Raw genomic sequence first — 16094 nt, 5'->3', positions numbered from 1 at the left:
CACTTATTTGGGTTGTTGCAGTCATCCTTAAATCAGATTCATTAATTCAGATTGGAAACTTAGATCAGAGTTCAACCAAAGGAGTTGTAGCACACACCCAAACTTTGGATTTTGCTCTGCATAAAGTCTGTCTTTTAATTTTATAAGACTTTTAAATCAGAATAGATTTTGACCAGCATGCATAGCAGTTTAGAATTTCATTGCAGGATTTATAATTTATGGGGCTGACATTCTTTATGTTTATCTTTGCTTAAAGCTTAATAGTGATTTTTTAAAGGTTTTAAAACCATGTACCATACTCAGTTATTCATAATCAGGTAACGATATACTGGAAAATTGTAAGCTCCATGACATCTGTAAACCTCTTGCTTATTAGTTTGTATTCTTCCCTTTTCCTCCTGTTTCTTTGTATTGATGTATTGTTTCTAAGACATCTAATAAAACATATATTTTGTAAAAGTATGTAAGAGTTTCAGGCAAATCCAGTGCTGGGCTTCAAATCTCATTGTCTGATTTTGAACGTGTCTGAATCATATCCTATGGCATTGAATGAAGGACAGACAGAGAATATCACGCTGAAAGCATCCTAAAGCAGAAAAAAAAAACGTGCAAGAAATCCAAAGTCCTATAAACTGAATTCCAGTTGTGGGCACAGAATACTAGTTTCCTTCCATCATGTGAAGATCTAACAAGTCAAAAAAATAGATTGACACACTCAGAAGAATTTTCACTTCCCAAACCAATAGGTCAATGGGTACATAATTTCTCTTCTCTGAACAATGTTATTAAATTATCCAACCAAACATGGTAAAATAACAGAAAGAAAGGGTATTTATTGACAAAACTGAACAAAATTGAACAGCACACAGTAGTATAGAAAACGGGCCTCCTCCTCCTCCTTCACCCACTAACTGGGTCATTCTAAGTGATTACTTTGATAATGTGCAGAAGTATCAATTTATAGTACAATTGTTGTGCTCTTTGCCTTGGTAATGAATAACTCATCATGCACTTCAATTCTTGAACATGATTTACAACTCATAGCAGTGAATTTTAAGATGTATGCTGCCCTACAAAATGGACCATCTTAAGAACTCCACCAAAGCAAATTACCTTTCCTAATATTGACTGTAGTAAAAAAAATCTGACTGTGCTTTATTTTATTTATTTATTTATTTATTTATTTATATACCGCCCTTCTCCCGAAGGACTCAGGGCGGTGTACAGCCTAATTAAAAACACAAAGACAGACAATATTTAAAAATAATTACACCTCATCTCTTTATCCCCCATTACTGCCTTCATTGGACTCGATATATTGGACAGAGTCATGGAGTTACAGGCTGAAGAGCTGTGAGTCCTGGTGGACTGCTGCTGCATCATGCTCCTCGGAACTGTTCCATGACTCCGCTGGTGGCTGCTCCCCACCTAACCACGGTGAGAGGGTGGTTGCGGCCGGTTCTGCTGGATTCATTCGCTGCAGCTTCTGGACTCCCCCACCGCTGTGAGAGAGTGGTGGACATGCCGGCCTGGTTTGCCGGCCTGGTTTACTCCTATTTTGTTATTCTTCCCCTTTGTTTACCATCTCGGTCCCCTGTTGCTGCCTTCCCACCCACTTCTCGTATTTATTCTGGCTTACACTTCGGTGACCCTCCTCGCTCTGCGAGATGCCCCCCTCTCACAGACATGGCCTTCGGATTTATCGAAGGCCTACCTCAAGGATGGTTTTGGAACCCCGAGTGGTGGCATGCTTCTAAGCGTGGTTTGAGGGGTTTTTTAATTAAGACTTTTAACCAAATTTTAAGGGGACCCAGGAGGTGGGTGGTGAGGGATGAGCCAGGGATGGCTCCTACGGTTCAGCAATTGAGCCCGTTGGATGGTTGTGTGGGGAGGGGGGAGGGGGAGGGAACAAAGAGGCTCGGTGGAGAGAGGGCCTTCCAATCCCTGTGATGGTTGGGAGAGGTGGAGGTCGGGAGAGGGGGGGGCTTGGAGAGCGCCCCCACTTTGTTCAAGCGGTGGCGCTCTCCTGCCCCCTCAGCTCATCCTGCTCCCCCGATGGCGACGGAGCGCGGAACCCTGGACTCTGGCTGGTCTATTTGAATGCCAGGTCCGTGGTGAACAAGGCCCTCCTCGTTCGAGATCTTATTGACGAGGAGGACGCGGACCTGGCTTGTATCACTGAGACTTGGCTGGGACCAGAGGGTGGTGTCCCTCTCGTGGATTTATGTCCCCCAGGTTTCTGGATACTTTACCAGCCACGACTCCAGGGGAGGGGCGGAGGAGTGGCGGTAATTATTAAGGAAAGTCTCAGTCCTAGGGAGGTCACCGTTCCTCAGATAGGCAGGTGTGAATCCCTTCTTTTGAAATGGGACCCTGGAGTTCAGTCAGGGCTATTGATCACGTACCTCTCCCCCAGCTGCATGGCCTCAGCCCTGCCCACACTACTAGATGTCTTAGCCGAATTGGCGGTGGAACTACTTAACCTTTTGGTTGTGGGAGATTTCAACCTGCTGTCGGCCGGTGAGACATCTGAGTTGGTGCAGGAGTTCATGACCTCCATGACGGCCATGGACCTAACTCAGATTGTACAGGGCCCAACTCACATTGGAGGACACACACTCGATCTGATTTTTCTCTCTGGACGGTGGAGAAATGATCGTGGGGAGGGGACTTTATCTATCAACCCTCTGTCATGGACCAATCATTCCCTCCTTAGGCTTGACTTTCCCACCACCATCCCCCATCGCAGGGGTGCGGAGCCGGTAAGATGGTTCCGCCCCAGGCGCCTGATGGAACCCGAAAGGTTCCTGATGGAGCTTGGGTCATTTCCCATCTCCTTAGCTCACGATTCATCTGAGGCCCTTGTCACAGCCTGTGGGGGCTGTGCGATGGGGGCCTTGGATCGAATCACGCCTTTGTGGCCTCTGATCCGACGCAGATCCCGTGCGGCTCCTGGTTCACCGCGGAGTTTAGGAAAATGAAGCGTCGGAAAAGACTCCTGGAGGGTGGTTGGGGATCCTCCCGATCCGAGTCCGACCGAACACAACTAAGAACCCATATTAGGTCTTATCTTGTGGCGATGGAAGTGGCAAAACGTAACTATTTCGCCACTCTCATTGCATCTGCAGAAAACAGCCCAGCAGCCCTGTTTAGAGTGACCCGCTCCCTCCTTAATCAGGGAGCGAGGGAGGATCCCTTACAGGGCCGTGCTGAGGATTTTACACAGTTTCTGCAAGATAAAATCACTCAGATTCGGACCGGGTTGGACTCCGACTGGACAAAGTCCATTGAGGTGACAGGGGCTAGTCTTGGTGGAAACATCTGGCTTGAGTTTGAGCCTGTTTCGCTGGATGACGTGGACAGGATTGTGGGTAGGCTGGGGTCCTCCACGTGTTTATTGGACCCTTGTCCCTCCTGGCTAGTTTCGGCAGCCAGAGAGGTGACTAGAGACTGGATCCAGGCTGTTGTCAACGCTTCATTAAGGGAGGGGGTCTTCCCCGTTGCACTCAAAGAGGCGGTGGTTCGACCCCTCCTTAAGAAGCCTAACCTGTACCCTGATGTTCTTAACAACTACCGTCCAGTCTCCAACCTTCGCTTTTTAGCGAAGGTTGTTGAGTCCGTGGTGGCGCAGCAATTCCCTCAATTCCTGGAGGAAACTGACTACCTCGATCCTTACCAATCTGATTTCAGGCATGGTCACAGCACGGAAACGGCATTGGTCACCCTAGTAAATGATCTCTGGTGGGCCAGGGATGGGGATTGTTCCTCCATCCTGGTCCTTCTTGACCTCTCAGCGGCTTTCGATACCGTTGACCATGGTATCCTGCTGCAGCGGCTCAGGGAGATGGGGTTAGGAGGCACTGTTTTACAGTGGTTCTCCTCCTATCTCTCTGGTCGTCTGCAGTTTGTTTGGCCGGGGGATCAGGGATCCTCCCATCAGGCCTCTCACTTGTGGGGTGCCTCAGGGATCAGTTCTCTCCCCTCTGCTCTTTAACATCTACATGAAACCGCTGGGTGAGATCATTCGTGGTTTTGGGGTGAGGTATCATCAATATGCTGATGAAACCCAGCTTTACATCTCCACCCCTGACCACCCTAGGGATGCCCTTTCCATGATGTCCCACTGCCTGGAAGCGGTGCGGGTTTGGATGGGGAGGAACAGACTTAGACTCAACCCTTCCAAGACTGAGTGGCTGTGGATGCCGGCATCCCGGGATCTGGAGGTTCCATCTCTAACGATTGGGGGAGAAACTCTTGCTCCCTCTGATAGGGTCCGCAACTTGGGTGTCCTCCTGGATTGTCGGCTGTCCTTAGAGGACCATCTGATGGCCGTAACCAGGGGGGCCTTCGCACAGGTGCATCTTGTGCGCCAGTTGCGCCCTTTTCTAGACCGGGATGCCCTCGCCACGGTCACTCATGCCCTTGTTACCTCTAGGTTGGACTACAGTAACACCCTCTACATGGGGCTGCCCTTGGGATGCGTCCGGAGTCCAGAACGCAGCCGTGCGGGTAGTTACGGGGGCGTCTAGATACTCCCGTGTAACACCTCTCCTGTGTGAGCTGCACTGGCTGCCGGTGGCGCTCCGGATACATTTCAAGGTGCTGGTGCTCACCTATAAAGCCCTTCATGGCTTAGGCCCGGGATACTTGCAGGACCATCTCCAGCCGCTCTCCCACCGTCCTGTGTGCTCTCACAGAGTCAGCCTCCTCAGGGTGCCGTCGGCCAAACAATGTCGGCTGACGGTCCCCAGGAGGAGGGCGTTCTCTGTGGGAGCCCCAACCCTCTGGAATGGATTGCCCACCAAGCTCAGGATAGCCCCCGACCTTCTTTCCTTCCATCGCGAGCTGAAGACGTGGCTCTTTCATCAACTCAACTGATCCGTTTGGGGATACACTATTATAATTTTAAACTGTTTTAATAGGGTTGTTGATTTTAATATATTTCATTGTGATTTGTATTGGAATTTGTCATTTTGTAAGCCGCCTTGAGTCCCTAGGGAGAAAGGCGGCATATAAATCGCAATAATAAATAATAAATAAATAAATTAAAATTATTAAATAATAGGCCCAATTTATAAAACCCCGAATTTAAAAACCCAATTTAATACCAATTAAAATCTTTATATTGATAGCCCACCCTGGTGGAACAACATGGTTTTGAGGGTTACCTCCTAGCACTGTTATGCGCCTGTGAATTAGTGAGTTGTCTGAATATTTTCATACATTTTCTGCAAAATTTGGACTTAAACCATTTTTTTTTTTGCTGTATTCTTTTGGCAATGGCTCTTGCCTATCCCTGCTAAGTTTATCCTTTTTTTAGCTTCTCTACCTTTGCCGAATTCTAAAATCTGCAACGGACCAACGTAAATGATCAAGGAATAAGAAGAAGAGACGTTATGCAAAAGGCTACAGCTATCTCAGACTCAAGGACAGATCAAAGCTGAGAGAAATAGGATTAATTCACTGATTTTCAATTGTGCGTGGGGGGGGAGGGGGTTGGGGGTTATGCTAATGCTGGGACGTCTTAAGTGAGAGCAAGCTTGTTTCTTCATTTATGCAGTTAGCAAAGAGAAAATGCTCAAAATACATTCAGGATGCTTTGAGGGAAAAAAGAAAAAAAGAAAAACAGCTTCAGAATGATAAAAGCAGAAAGTTGCTCAGTTAAAAGGATTAGCCAAGATAACAAGGCGAAGGAAAAGGAAAGATAGCAAGGGCTCCCTGTTAGTGGGGAAGGAGGAGATCAAAGTTGTGTAGACATTTTCAAGCTGCAGTTCTTGAAGACGGGTCAATTGGAGTTTAGAAGAAAATTAATGGGGGGGGGAATCAAGATTGTAGTTTTTAAAGGTTGCCATAGCTACGCGGGTGCCTGAGATCGCATTGCTGAAGATGGTGAAGTGCATCTAACATAATTTGCTACCGATCGCTCATCAAAGGAGGAGTTGCATCAATCCACTGACTTTGCAAACTAGCCGTTCACCAGCTTTTCATCCAAGAAATATGAGGGAGGGGCTGCTCTTCTAAGCCCCTTCGTGCTAGAGTCCTGCCTTCCTTAGCTCAAAGGCTCCACCGAGAAATGACAACCCAGCTTCATTACGTCTTGCCTTTCAACTACAACAGCAATCGAAACCTCTGTTTCTAGCAACTGGAAGAGCCTCAGAACATTCTGATGAATATAACACGGAGCAGTTAATAAAGCAGAGCCCAGAAAATGCTTCCCTGGGGACCAGTGCTCTGTTTCTGCAACAAATAGGATGTGCACACGTCAAAATGGTACATTTCTCACATACAAAAATGCCCACGATTGCAAAGCGCTTTCATAGGCTGCCCCGTTTTCTCATCCATAGTAATTAAAATAATAACAATAATAATTTGCAGAACCAGTAGTCTAAAATTCAAAATGCAAAGATATCAAGTAGCTTTCCTATAAATCGTGACTGAGGACTTCCAGGAATTTGGCTTTTATTTACAAATCGATCTGGTGTTCCTTGAAAATCCATGATGGAGTTTAGTGAAGAGATTTGTATGAAGAGATTTGGGACCTGATGAATTCCTGCAACGGCTTCAATGACCCAGGAATTGCCGGGTCTGGGAAAAACGACTTAGCTGCAGAAAGACTCTGAGAGGGCAGCAGTTCAGCAGAGAGAACAGCTCAACTCAGACAAGAACACAAAAAAGGCACCCTGGGCTCATTGAATATTGCAGACCGTCCTTGACTTATGAGCAGAACTGACCCCAAATTTTCCTTTGCTGAGCTGTTAAATGAGTTTTGCCTTTTTTATGACCTTTCTTCCAAAGTTGTTAAGTGAATCGCTGGTCCCAAGGGTGCTTTTTCAAGAGCCACTGGACTTTCTATTTTTTTCTTTGAAAACGTTTCACTTCTCATCCAAGAAGCTTCTTCAGCTCTGACTGGATGGTGGGGAATGGAAGGATTGATACTCTTTGCAGGCAGCTGGTCCTTTGCATCCTTTGAGAGGGTCTTTGAGGCCACTTGGAGGTTTACCTGTGTCCTCAGGGTCACCTGAGTGGTACAAATGGTTCCTGTAGTCTGCAATTTTTCAGGAAATCCGTTCATGCACACCATTCGAAGTGTGTTCATCCCCAACTGCATAGCTAAAAGTCTGTAGTGATTCTCAGTCCTCCGGGTCCTGGTTGTCCCAAAGGTGCTTTTTCAGGAGGCAACTGGACTTCCTTGGTTTTTTTCTTTTTTAAAAAACATTTTATTAGTTTTAAAAGTAAAACAATGGACATTGCTCAACGTCTCTGGTTTCTAACATTTGCGTCAAATTCAAGTTAATAAGTAATATATTCCTTAATCTATATACAAATTTACATATCTCCTATTTCATCATATATCAAGTCTACAGTATTCTTGTTTTTTCTTTGAAGATGTTTTGCTTCTCATCCAAGAAGCTTCTTCAGATCTGCTTCTTCTTCATGGTTGTCAGGACGACCGAGAATCTCTAGAGGCCAATTGCTGCAGTTGTTAAGTTAATAACACGGTTGTGAAATGAATGTGACTCCCCCACTGGTGATTGCATGACCCTGAGATACTGCAACTGTCATAAATATATGCTTCATTGTCCGAAGACGCTTCCATGGTCATGTGGCCAGCATGACTATATGCCAAGGTGCAGGGAACACTGTTATCTTCCCATCGAAGTGGTACCTATTTATCTACTCGCATTTGCATGCTTTCAAACTGCTAGACTGGCAGGAGCTGAGGCTAGCTCCTGGAGTTCACCCCATCACACAGCATTCAGGTCTTGAACTGCTGAACATTTGGTTGACAAGTCCAGTGTCTTAATCGCTAGGCCACCATGTCCTCCTCCTTCCTGCTTGGGCAAACCTAAATTTTGCAAAGTTTAGAGTGACACGCAGGGATCTAAATACGCTTCCAAACCTGAGCCATGATTTTAAGCCTTAGAATGGTTCAAAATGAGAGTTAGATTGGGACACGTTGAGATACAAAGAATTTTTTTTTTTTTTTGAGAATAAAAGACATGCATCTGGCAGATACCCAAGTCCTCCTGATGGGCAACTTGTACGCAATAGGCTTGTGAGAATGTAGCCATTTTCAAAGGTATATGATACTGTGATCTGGAAATATCCTCCTGGTTTATCAAGAACTCTCTGCATCTCAAGAGGAGCTTCATCATAAACAGGAAGTCAAATTAACAGCAACCTGTTAGCCTTGAGTTATGATGCTCTTTATTGCAATATATTTTTAATTAGCATGTACAAGACAAGCTTATGAGATGTAGTGAAGCATGGGGCACCAAGATAGGTGCTTATGGCATTCAGTTCTGTCCGTTTGTTAATTACAGTGATATATTGGGCACTAAGCAGCTTATTAGAAACATTCAGAGGGGATATTATCTTGCCTTTCCAGGAGGCATTTGGTTTTTGCACACAGTTTAAAAGAAACATGCAAGTGTATATTTTTATATTTAACCCGCTTGAAGAACAACCCACCACGCCCACAATATACTAATCTGACTCATATTGCATCCGTTCGACCGATCAGTTTAGTTCTGTCATATCTAAACTGCCTCAGCTTTGGAAGAACTATTTTTTTTCCTGATTTATCTTTTTATACTGAAGATGCTAAGGAACAAAAAGCCAGACTTGGCTTAGAAAAAACTCACCATCTCTATTCTGCCATCACTAAAGCTCTGAGCGTAACGATGTTCATAGAAGGAGAATCCTCCAGGATTACATTTTTTTAAAGTCTCTGCTCATTAATTAATTAATTAATTCATGCTTACCAAGGCTTTATAAAGTAGTAAGGCCACATCTGGAATACAAGCAATTAAATATTAGCCAGCAATGTGCGGTGGCAGCCAAAAAGGTGAATGCAATTCTTGATTGTATAAACAGAGGCATGGAATCAAAATCACATGAAGTATTAGTACCGCTTTATAAAACCTTAGTAAGGCCACACCTGGAATACTGAATCCAGTTTTGGTCACCACATTACAAAAAAGTTGTTGAGACACTGGAAAAAGTGCAGAGAAGAGGAACTAAGATAATCAAAGGCCTGGAGACTAAAACATATAAAGAACGGTTGCAGGATTTGAGTTTGGCCAATCTAGAGAAAGAAGGACTAAGGGGGACATGACAGCAATGTTCCAATATTTGAGAGGCTGCCACAAAGAAGAGAGGGTCAACTTATTTTCTAAAGCACCAGAAGGCAAGACAAGAAAGAACAGATGGAAAATAATCTAGGAGAGAAGCAACCTGGAATTAAGGAGAAACTTCCTAATGGCAAGGACAATTAACCGGTGGAACGTCTTGCCTTCAGAAGTTGTGGGTGCTTCATCACTGGAGGTTTTCAAGAAGAGATTGGACAGCCACTTGTCTGAAAGGGTATAGGGTCTCCTGCTTGAGCAGGGGGTTGGACTAAAAGACATCCAAGCTCCCTTCCAGCTCTATTTTGATTGATTGATTGCTTATCTGAATTACTGGAAGTTGGTCAGGATATACCGGTAAATGTAATCAATTATTGTTGGTTACAGTCAGCCAGATGTTTAGACTGTATTTGGCATTTTTGTCCAACCTATCGAGTCCTTCCCAAGGCACTGGATGAAGCAGACATTGTTGTTTAATAATAATTGTGATTATTAATTAGGAGGGCTGTTTTCTACAAGCGATAATTTTCCATTAGATTTATCTTTTTTAGGAAAAAAGTATAAAATATTCTTCCTTTATTAGTTAGGTTCTGTAAAGAGATCTGTAATTCACTATTCAATCACATTTTGAGATTGAAAGACTCGATCTTATCCTACTTTTCATCCAAACATGGGAAGAAATCTTGAAATCTCTCATTGCTAACATATATGAGAAGCACAAAGCGGAGACTGGAGAATTTTCAGTTGTCCTGTCCCTGTAGAGACTTCATTGCTGCAACTATCTCTTGATGATGAATTATTTCTTGAGTGGTTAAATAATCAAAGGCCTCGATAAGTTGATAACATCTAGGTTTCCATGGTAAATCATTGGAATTTGGAAAACAGCGGCAACCTAGGCTATCCAGGGCCCACTATTCTACGCACAATATGGGTGAGGCTATATCTAAAGGTAGAGACTTCAGCAATGTCACAGCACAGATTCGAAGGTCCATTAAAGAATAGTTACCAGAAATGTGTATTAGTGCCATGAGAACTTTTATTGCTTCAGGTAGCTTAGAAAGTGATAAGCAAAATCAGAACAAAATTTCATGCTTTATATGCAATGGAAATAATAATAATAATAATAATAATAATAATAATAATAATAATAATAATAATAATAATAATAATAATAATAATAATAATAATAATAATAATATCAAACATCCACATCTGCCTATCCCAGGTCCATGGGAAGGACTTTATAGGCAGATATAAATGCCAAGTCCATTCTTCAAAATAGAAGGGAAAGAACTGGAGAAGATCACAAAATACACAAAGACCTGCAAATAGAGATAGAACGACTGTGGCAAAAGAAAGCAAAGGTAGCACCAATAGTCATAGGTGCCTTGGGTGCAATCCCAAAACATCTGAAGCACCACTTGAACACCATTGGCATTGACAAATTCGCCATCAGTCATTTGCAAAAGGCAGCTTCATTCAGCTTACATCCTGCAACAATATCTGTAACTGTCAGGTCCCATATATTTCTATTGGGACACTGGCATTCTGGTGGGAGGGGGGAGGATGGGAGGGATCTCTATATGAAGTTTCTGTTTCCTGCATCGCTGTGCTGTGGGAGGGGTTTTGTTTGCACTGCTTTAAATTGCTGATTTTTAAGTGGGAAGATTTAGTTCCTGCCTAGACCTCTTGCCATCGCAAGCCTTTCAAGAAAAGCTCCTTTTGGGACAACTGCAGTTTCAAGAGTCCTGCTTTCTTGCGAAGATTGGAGAGGCGAGACCTTACAGTAACACTGTCAAACATCTAGATCTGCCTATCACAGGTCCTTGAGAAGGACTTGATAGGCGGATAAAAATGCCAAATCCAATCTGAACATCTGGCTAGTTGTGTGATCAACCACTAATAATAATAATAGAAAATGAAAAAGCTAAATTACCTGGGACTTTTCAATTCAAACAGAGAGGCACCTGTCACATAACACACCAGACCAGAGGTGGTTTCACATAATTTTACCACCAGTTCGCCGTGCACCAAAAATGTGAGTGCATGCCTTCTGCGCATCCGTGTGGCCTTCCGCACATGCGCTTTGCTCGCAGATGCACCTTGTACACATGCACATGGCTTAGAAAACGTGACTAAATAGAACAGCATAGCACCGGGGCGGGTGCAGTGGTGAAATCCTCCGAAGTCTGCTACTGGTTCACTGCGCGCACATGCGCAGTGCGTGCCAAACGTGCACTTCACATGCATGTACACCGCATGAGCTACCATGCAGCGCTGAAAAAGAAGGCTTAAGAATCCTTTTCCAAGGTAAGTAGAACAGCAGGGGGTGGGGAGGAACAGCTGTGCCATGTAATTTAGATTCGCTAGTGAATATAAATCATGTGGCACAGCTGATCATTGGAAATACCGATTCATCTGAACCGGTAGCATTTTTTTTTACTACCGGTTTGCCCAAACCAGTCCGAACCGGTAGCATTTCACCCCTGAGTGGGTGGGCGGGGCCAGGTGGGTGGGGCCAGGTGGGCGGGGGTACCCACCCGCAGGTCATCACTACCGGTTTGCCCAAACCAGTCTGAACCGGCTGAATACCACCACTGCCCTAGACTTAACAATTGTTGATAAGAAAGAAAAAAAAATGGGTGGTGGATATGGCAGTACCTGGAGACAGCAGAATAGAAGAGAAAGAACTGGAGAAGATCACAAAATACACAAAGACCTGCAAATAGAAATAGAATGACTATGGCAGAAGCAAGCAAGGGTAGTACCAATAGTCACAGGTGCCTTGGGTGCAACCCCAAAACAACTGGAGCATCACTTGAACCCCATCGCATTAACAAATTCGCCATCAGTCAATTGCAAAAGGCAGCTTCACTCAGCTTCCATCCTGCAACAATATCTGTAACACTATCAAACATCAACATATGTCTGTCCCAGGTCGTTGGGAATGACTTGATAAGTGTATAAAGATGCCAAATCCAATCTAAACAGCTGGTTGACTGTGTGACAAAGTATAATAATATTTTTTCTATGCGTGTTATACTTTTCTCTGGGTTTATTTTGCATTTTCCTCACAACATGGTTCAGGCAGAGGAACTTCTGTCAGTAGCTTCTAGGCACACAGGAGAGAGAATGCAAAGAGGCTTGAAATCTCAAAGTTAATGAGTAGATAACAGGATTTTTTTTTAAAGTTGAAGGATTTCTTAAGCAAAAACAGCCTGTGCAAATGTGTAGGAAATAGTCCTAGTGTTTCTGCCTCCAACGAGGCAGAAACACTGCAAGTATGAAGTATCTGTCCCTGCCATCATCATAATCAACAATGTTAACATCCTCCCAGGTTTGTGGCGCAACACGCTTATTTCTTATTTTAATCATGGGTACTGCATAGATATAGCTCTTCACCGGGAAACAGCATGCAGACTTTGACAATACAGAAATTACTGTTCGTGGAAAAAGTAACTCATTTCTGAGACCCCCCCCCATAGATTTATTTACCACTCACTATGCTTGCTAGGGCTAGTAAATGAATACAAAAATAAAATAAAATAAAATCTGGCTGATGCGTGGCTTTCCATAATTTGCTGGTTACCACAATATGGTTTCCAAATAAATCTCATCTCATTTTTCATTTAGGAAGAATTATATCTGGGTTCTGAAGATTGGGGGTCTACAACCTCCTCTCCGCACACATCCCCAGTCCACAGAAAAACTGCTCTCCGCGGAACCGGTCCCTGACAGCCAAAAGGTTGGGGTCTACTGATGCAGGTATTACATAACATCCATTTAAGTACTAGCCAGAAGTGAGATTCCTCGCTTAAATAATCTAAGTGTGCCTTTAAAGCACTAAGGTATTTTTACACACAAGAAAAAAAGAAAAAAAGTTTTCATTTTTTAAGTAGACTCCGCAGGCAAATCTTCCCAGAAATGTGTTTGAAAATACCCAAATTGTGTTAATGGTCTGTTCAAATTAAGGCTAAGAAAAAGCAAACAAGTTTAATTTGGTTTAGACAGCATGACCTTCAGATGATGATGATAATAACCTTGGGTTTGGAGCAGAAGCCACTAATTAAAAGTGGCAGAATCAGCAACATTAGAGAGCTGTAAACCAACCACAGATAGTGGACAAACAGTGTTGGAAATGGCATTTGTGTTTAAATCATGAACATCTTATGTGTGTGTGTGTGTGTGGGTGGGTGTTTAGACTGAATTATTAGAATAGGATTAGGATTGGGTAGGGTAGGGTAGGGTAGGGTAGAATAGAATAGAATAGAATAGAATAGAATAGAATAGAATAGAATAGAATAGAATAGAATAGAATAGAATAGAATAGAATAGAATAATAGAGTTGGAAGGGACCTTGGAGCTAAGTGGTTGGCTTATCAGTGGACAATAAGTATCTCCTTTAGAGGCTATAAAAACATGCAATAAAACAGACCTGAAATATGAGAAAGAGAAAAAAAAATCATTTTGTTTTGGGAGGAGGAAGGAGGGAGGAGAGGAAGGAAGGAAGGAAGGAAGGAAGGAAGGAAGGAAGGAAGGAAAGAGAAAGAAAGAAAGAAAGAAATTGGCTGTTGATTTATATTCTGTATCAACCAAGAAAACAAATGTTTTATAAAGGTGAAAGTCATTCACACAGGAGGAAATCTGGAGAGCTGCAAAGGGCATCATCGTAAACCTCACTTTTGAACCCAGTTTGAAGATATGAGAAACTTAATTGATGCTCTTGGCCGTTCTGTTGAAAGCAGGGCAACTTTCAAATGCCACTTTCTGTATCATATTTGCAGGGGGAAATTGCCTAAGCATCCATTCTGCCAAGATGCTCAGCATCTGCTCCCCTTAGTGCTCCTTCTTGCTAAGCAAAGGGAAACAGAACCTCCTCGTTGTGAAGCAATAACAATAACCTCAAATACCCTGTACAGCCCTTTAAGTGACAAGTAGCTGTGAATGAAAGCAACAAGAGGGATCAAAAGTCTTCCACTCGTATAAAACTCATTTAGGTTTGGTTCTGGTGTTAACTAAAGCCAATTAGAAAAACCAAGGAAACCTGTTTTCTTTTAATTCACTTCATACCCCTTCACACAGTTGGTTTAACTCCTTATCTTAAGACTAGAATTAACTATGCCAAATAGTGTTTGGGTCGGTTGGAATCAGGGGTGGGTTGCTCCTGGTTCTCCCCAGTTCAGGTGAACTGGTAGTGGTGGCAGCAGACGTCATCAAAAACGCTCTGCACATGTGCAAAAGCACCACTTCTCCTATGAAACTGTGTAGGCAGTTTCCTCCTACACTTATTAGAGATTGTTTTATAATAGATATGACAAGTTCAAACGATGAGACACGTAGATGCCAAGCTGGATGTTGACAAGATAACACAATAACAGAGTTGGAAGGGACCTCAGAGGTCTTCTAGTCCAACCCTTTGTTCAAGCAGGAGACCCTATACCAGTGATTGCGAACCTTTTTGCCATCACGTGCCAAAAGCGGGGGGAGTGCGGGGGGGGGGTTGCACGCATGCATGCCCACGCCCAGAATTCAATTCGCCATCCCCCCGCACATCTGCGTATGCGCTCCCTGCTTTCCCCCCACTTTTGGCATGTGATGGCCCAGTGGGCCTGGTAGGCCCATTTTTCTCCCTCCCCAGGCTTCAGAGGCTTTCTCTGGAGAAAGGAGGGCCTCCCCCCGACCCGAGGCCCTCCGAAGGCCGGAAACAGCCCATTTGCCAACTTCCAGTGGGACCGAAAGGCCCATTTTTTGCTCTCCCCAGGCTCCAGAGCCTTTCCCCTCCAGGGGGGTGGGGAAGGCCATTTTCACCCTCCCTGGGCTCCTAGAAAGGCTCTGGAGCCTGGAGAGGGTGAAAAATAGATCTTCCCCACACACCCCAGGGGCCCTCCGGAGGCCGGAAACAGCCTGTTTCCTGACTCCCGGTGGGCCCGGGAAGCCCGAAAATCAGGTGGAGCTGAACTAGAGCAACACTTGTGTGCCCACTGATATGGCTCCGCGTGCCACAGGTTTGCCATCACGGCCCTATACCATTTCCAAACAATGGCTGTCCAGTCTCTTCTTAAAACCCTACAGTGATGAAGCACCGACAACTTCTGGAGGCCAATTGTTCCACTGGTTATTTGTCCTCACTATTAGGAAGTTTCTCCTTAGTTCCAGGTTGCTTCCCCCCCGATTAGTTTCCATCCATTGTTTCTTGTCCTGCCTTCAGGTGCCTTGGAGAATAGGCTGATCCCTTTTTCCTTGTGGCAGCCCCTGAAATATTGGGAGACTGCTATCATGTCACCCCTCGTTCTTCTATTCATTAAACTAGACATACCCAATTCCTGTAACCATTATGTTTAAATTCCTCCAGAGCATCAAATAAAATCAAATAAAAGCTGTTATGTTTAAATTCCTCTAGTCTAGAGCATCAAATGTTCACCAAATTTAATACCGAGAAGATCCTGATAAAATGTTATGTTGACCTGTTTCCTTCATGGATGTATTTTATTCAAACAGAAACCTTACTTCCCCAGCCACTGAAGGACTGAGATTTCTCCTCTGATACTACCAGCTTTTCTAGGAACCAGTCTGAATGCAAAGATTTAACATGCCGAGAGCAGAGAGCTTCGCTTAGGTTCCTTTCCTAAGAAAAGGAAAGGATTTATATTTATGCTTCCTGTTTCTACCTCAGTAACTGATCTGGGAACGTAGGAATGGAAGGGCTGCAATGGTGCTGAGTCAGCTGCTTTTAATAACTCCTTGCGGAGAAAGGAAGAGGGGGCATTTTCTGCTGCAACAGGAAAAGCCGGAAAGGAAATGAGAAAACAACTCTGTCACTCCTTTTATTTTTTGAATTTCTCCAAGTCCACACTGACTGCAACCACAATAACTCTTTCAATTGAACCAGAGTTGAATCCTCATGGAGAGAGAGAGAGAGAGAGAGAGAGAGAGAGAGAGAGAGAGAGAGAGAGAGGGAGGGAGGGA

The 16094-nt window shown here is 44.0% G+C and overlaps 1 protein-coding gene across 3 annotated transcripts in view; it reads right to left on the bottom strand.

The window, feature by feature from the left end:
- The window catches only part of NRG3 (neuregulin 3), a 601472-nt gene that overhangs the window by 436665 nt on the left and 148713 nt on the right, over positions 1-16094 (bottom strand). The window lies entirely within an intron of this gene.

Source organism: Pituophis catenifer, unplaced genomic scaffold (assembly GCF_029215685.1).
Source record: "Pituophis catenifer annectens isolate HBS135680 unplaced genomic scaffold, rPitCat1.0.hap2 SCAF_6, whole genome shotgun sequence".
Lineage (NCBI taxonomy): Eukaryota > Metazoa > Chordata > Lepidosauria > Squamata > Colubridae > Pituophis > Pituophis catenifer.
This window is presented reverse-complemented; position numbering and strand designations above follow the sequence as displayed.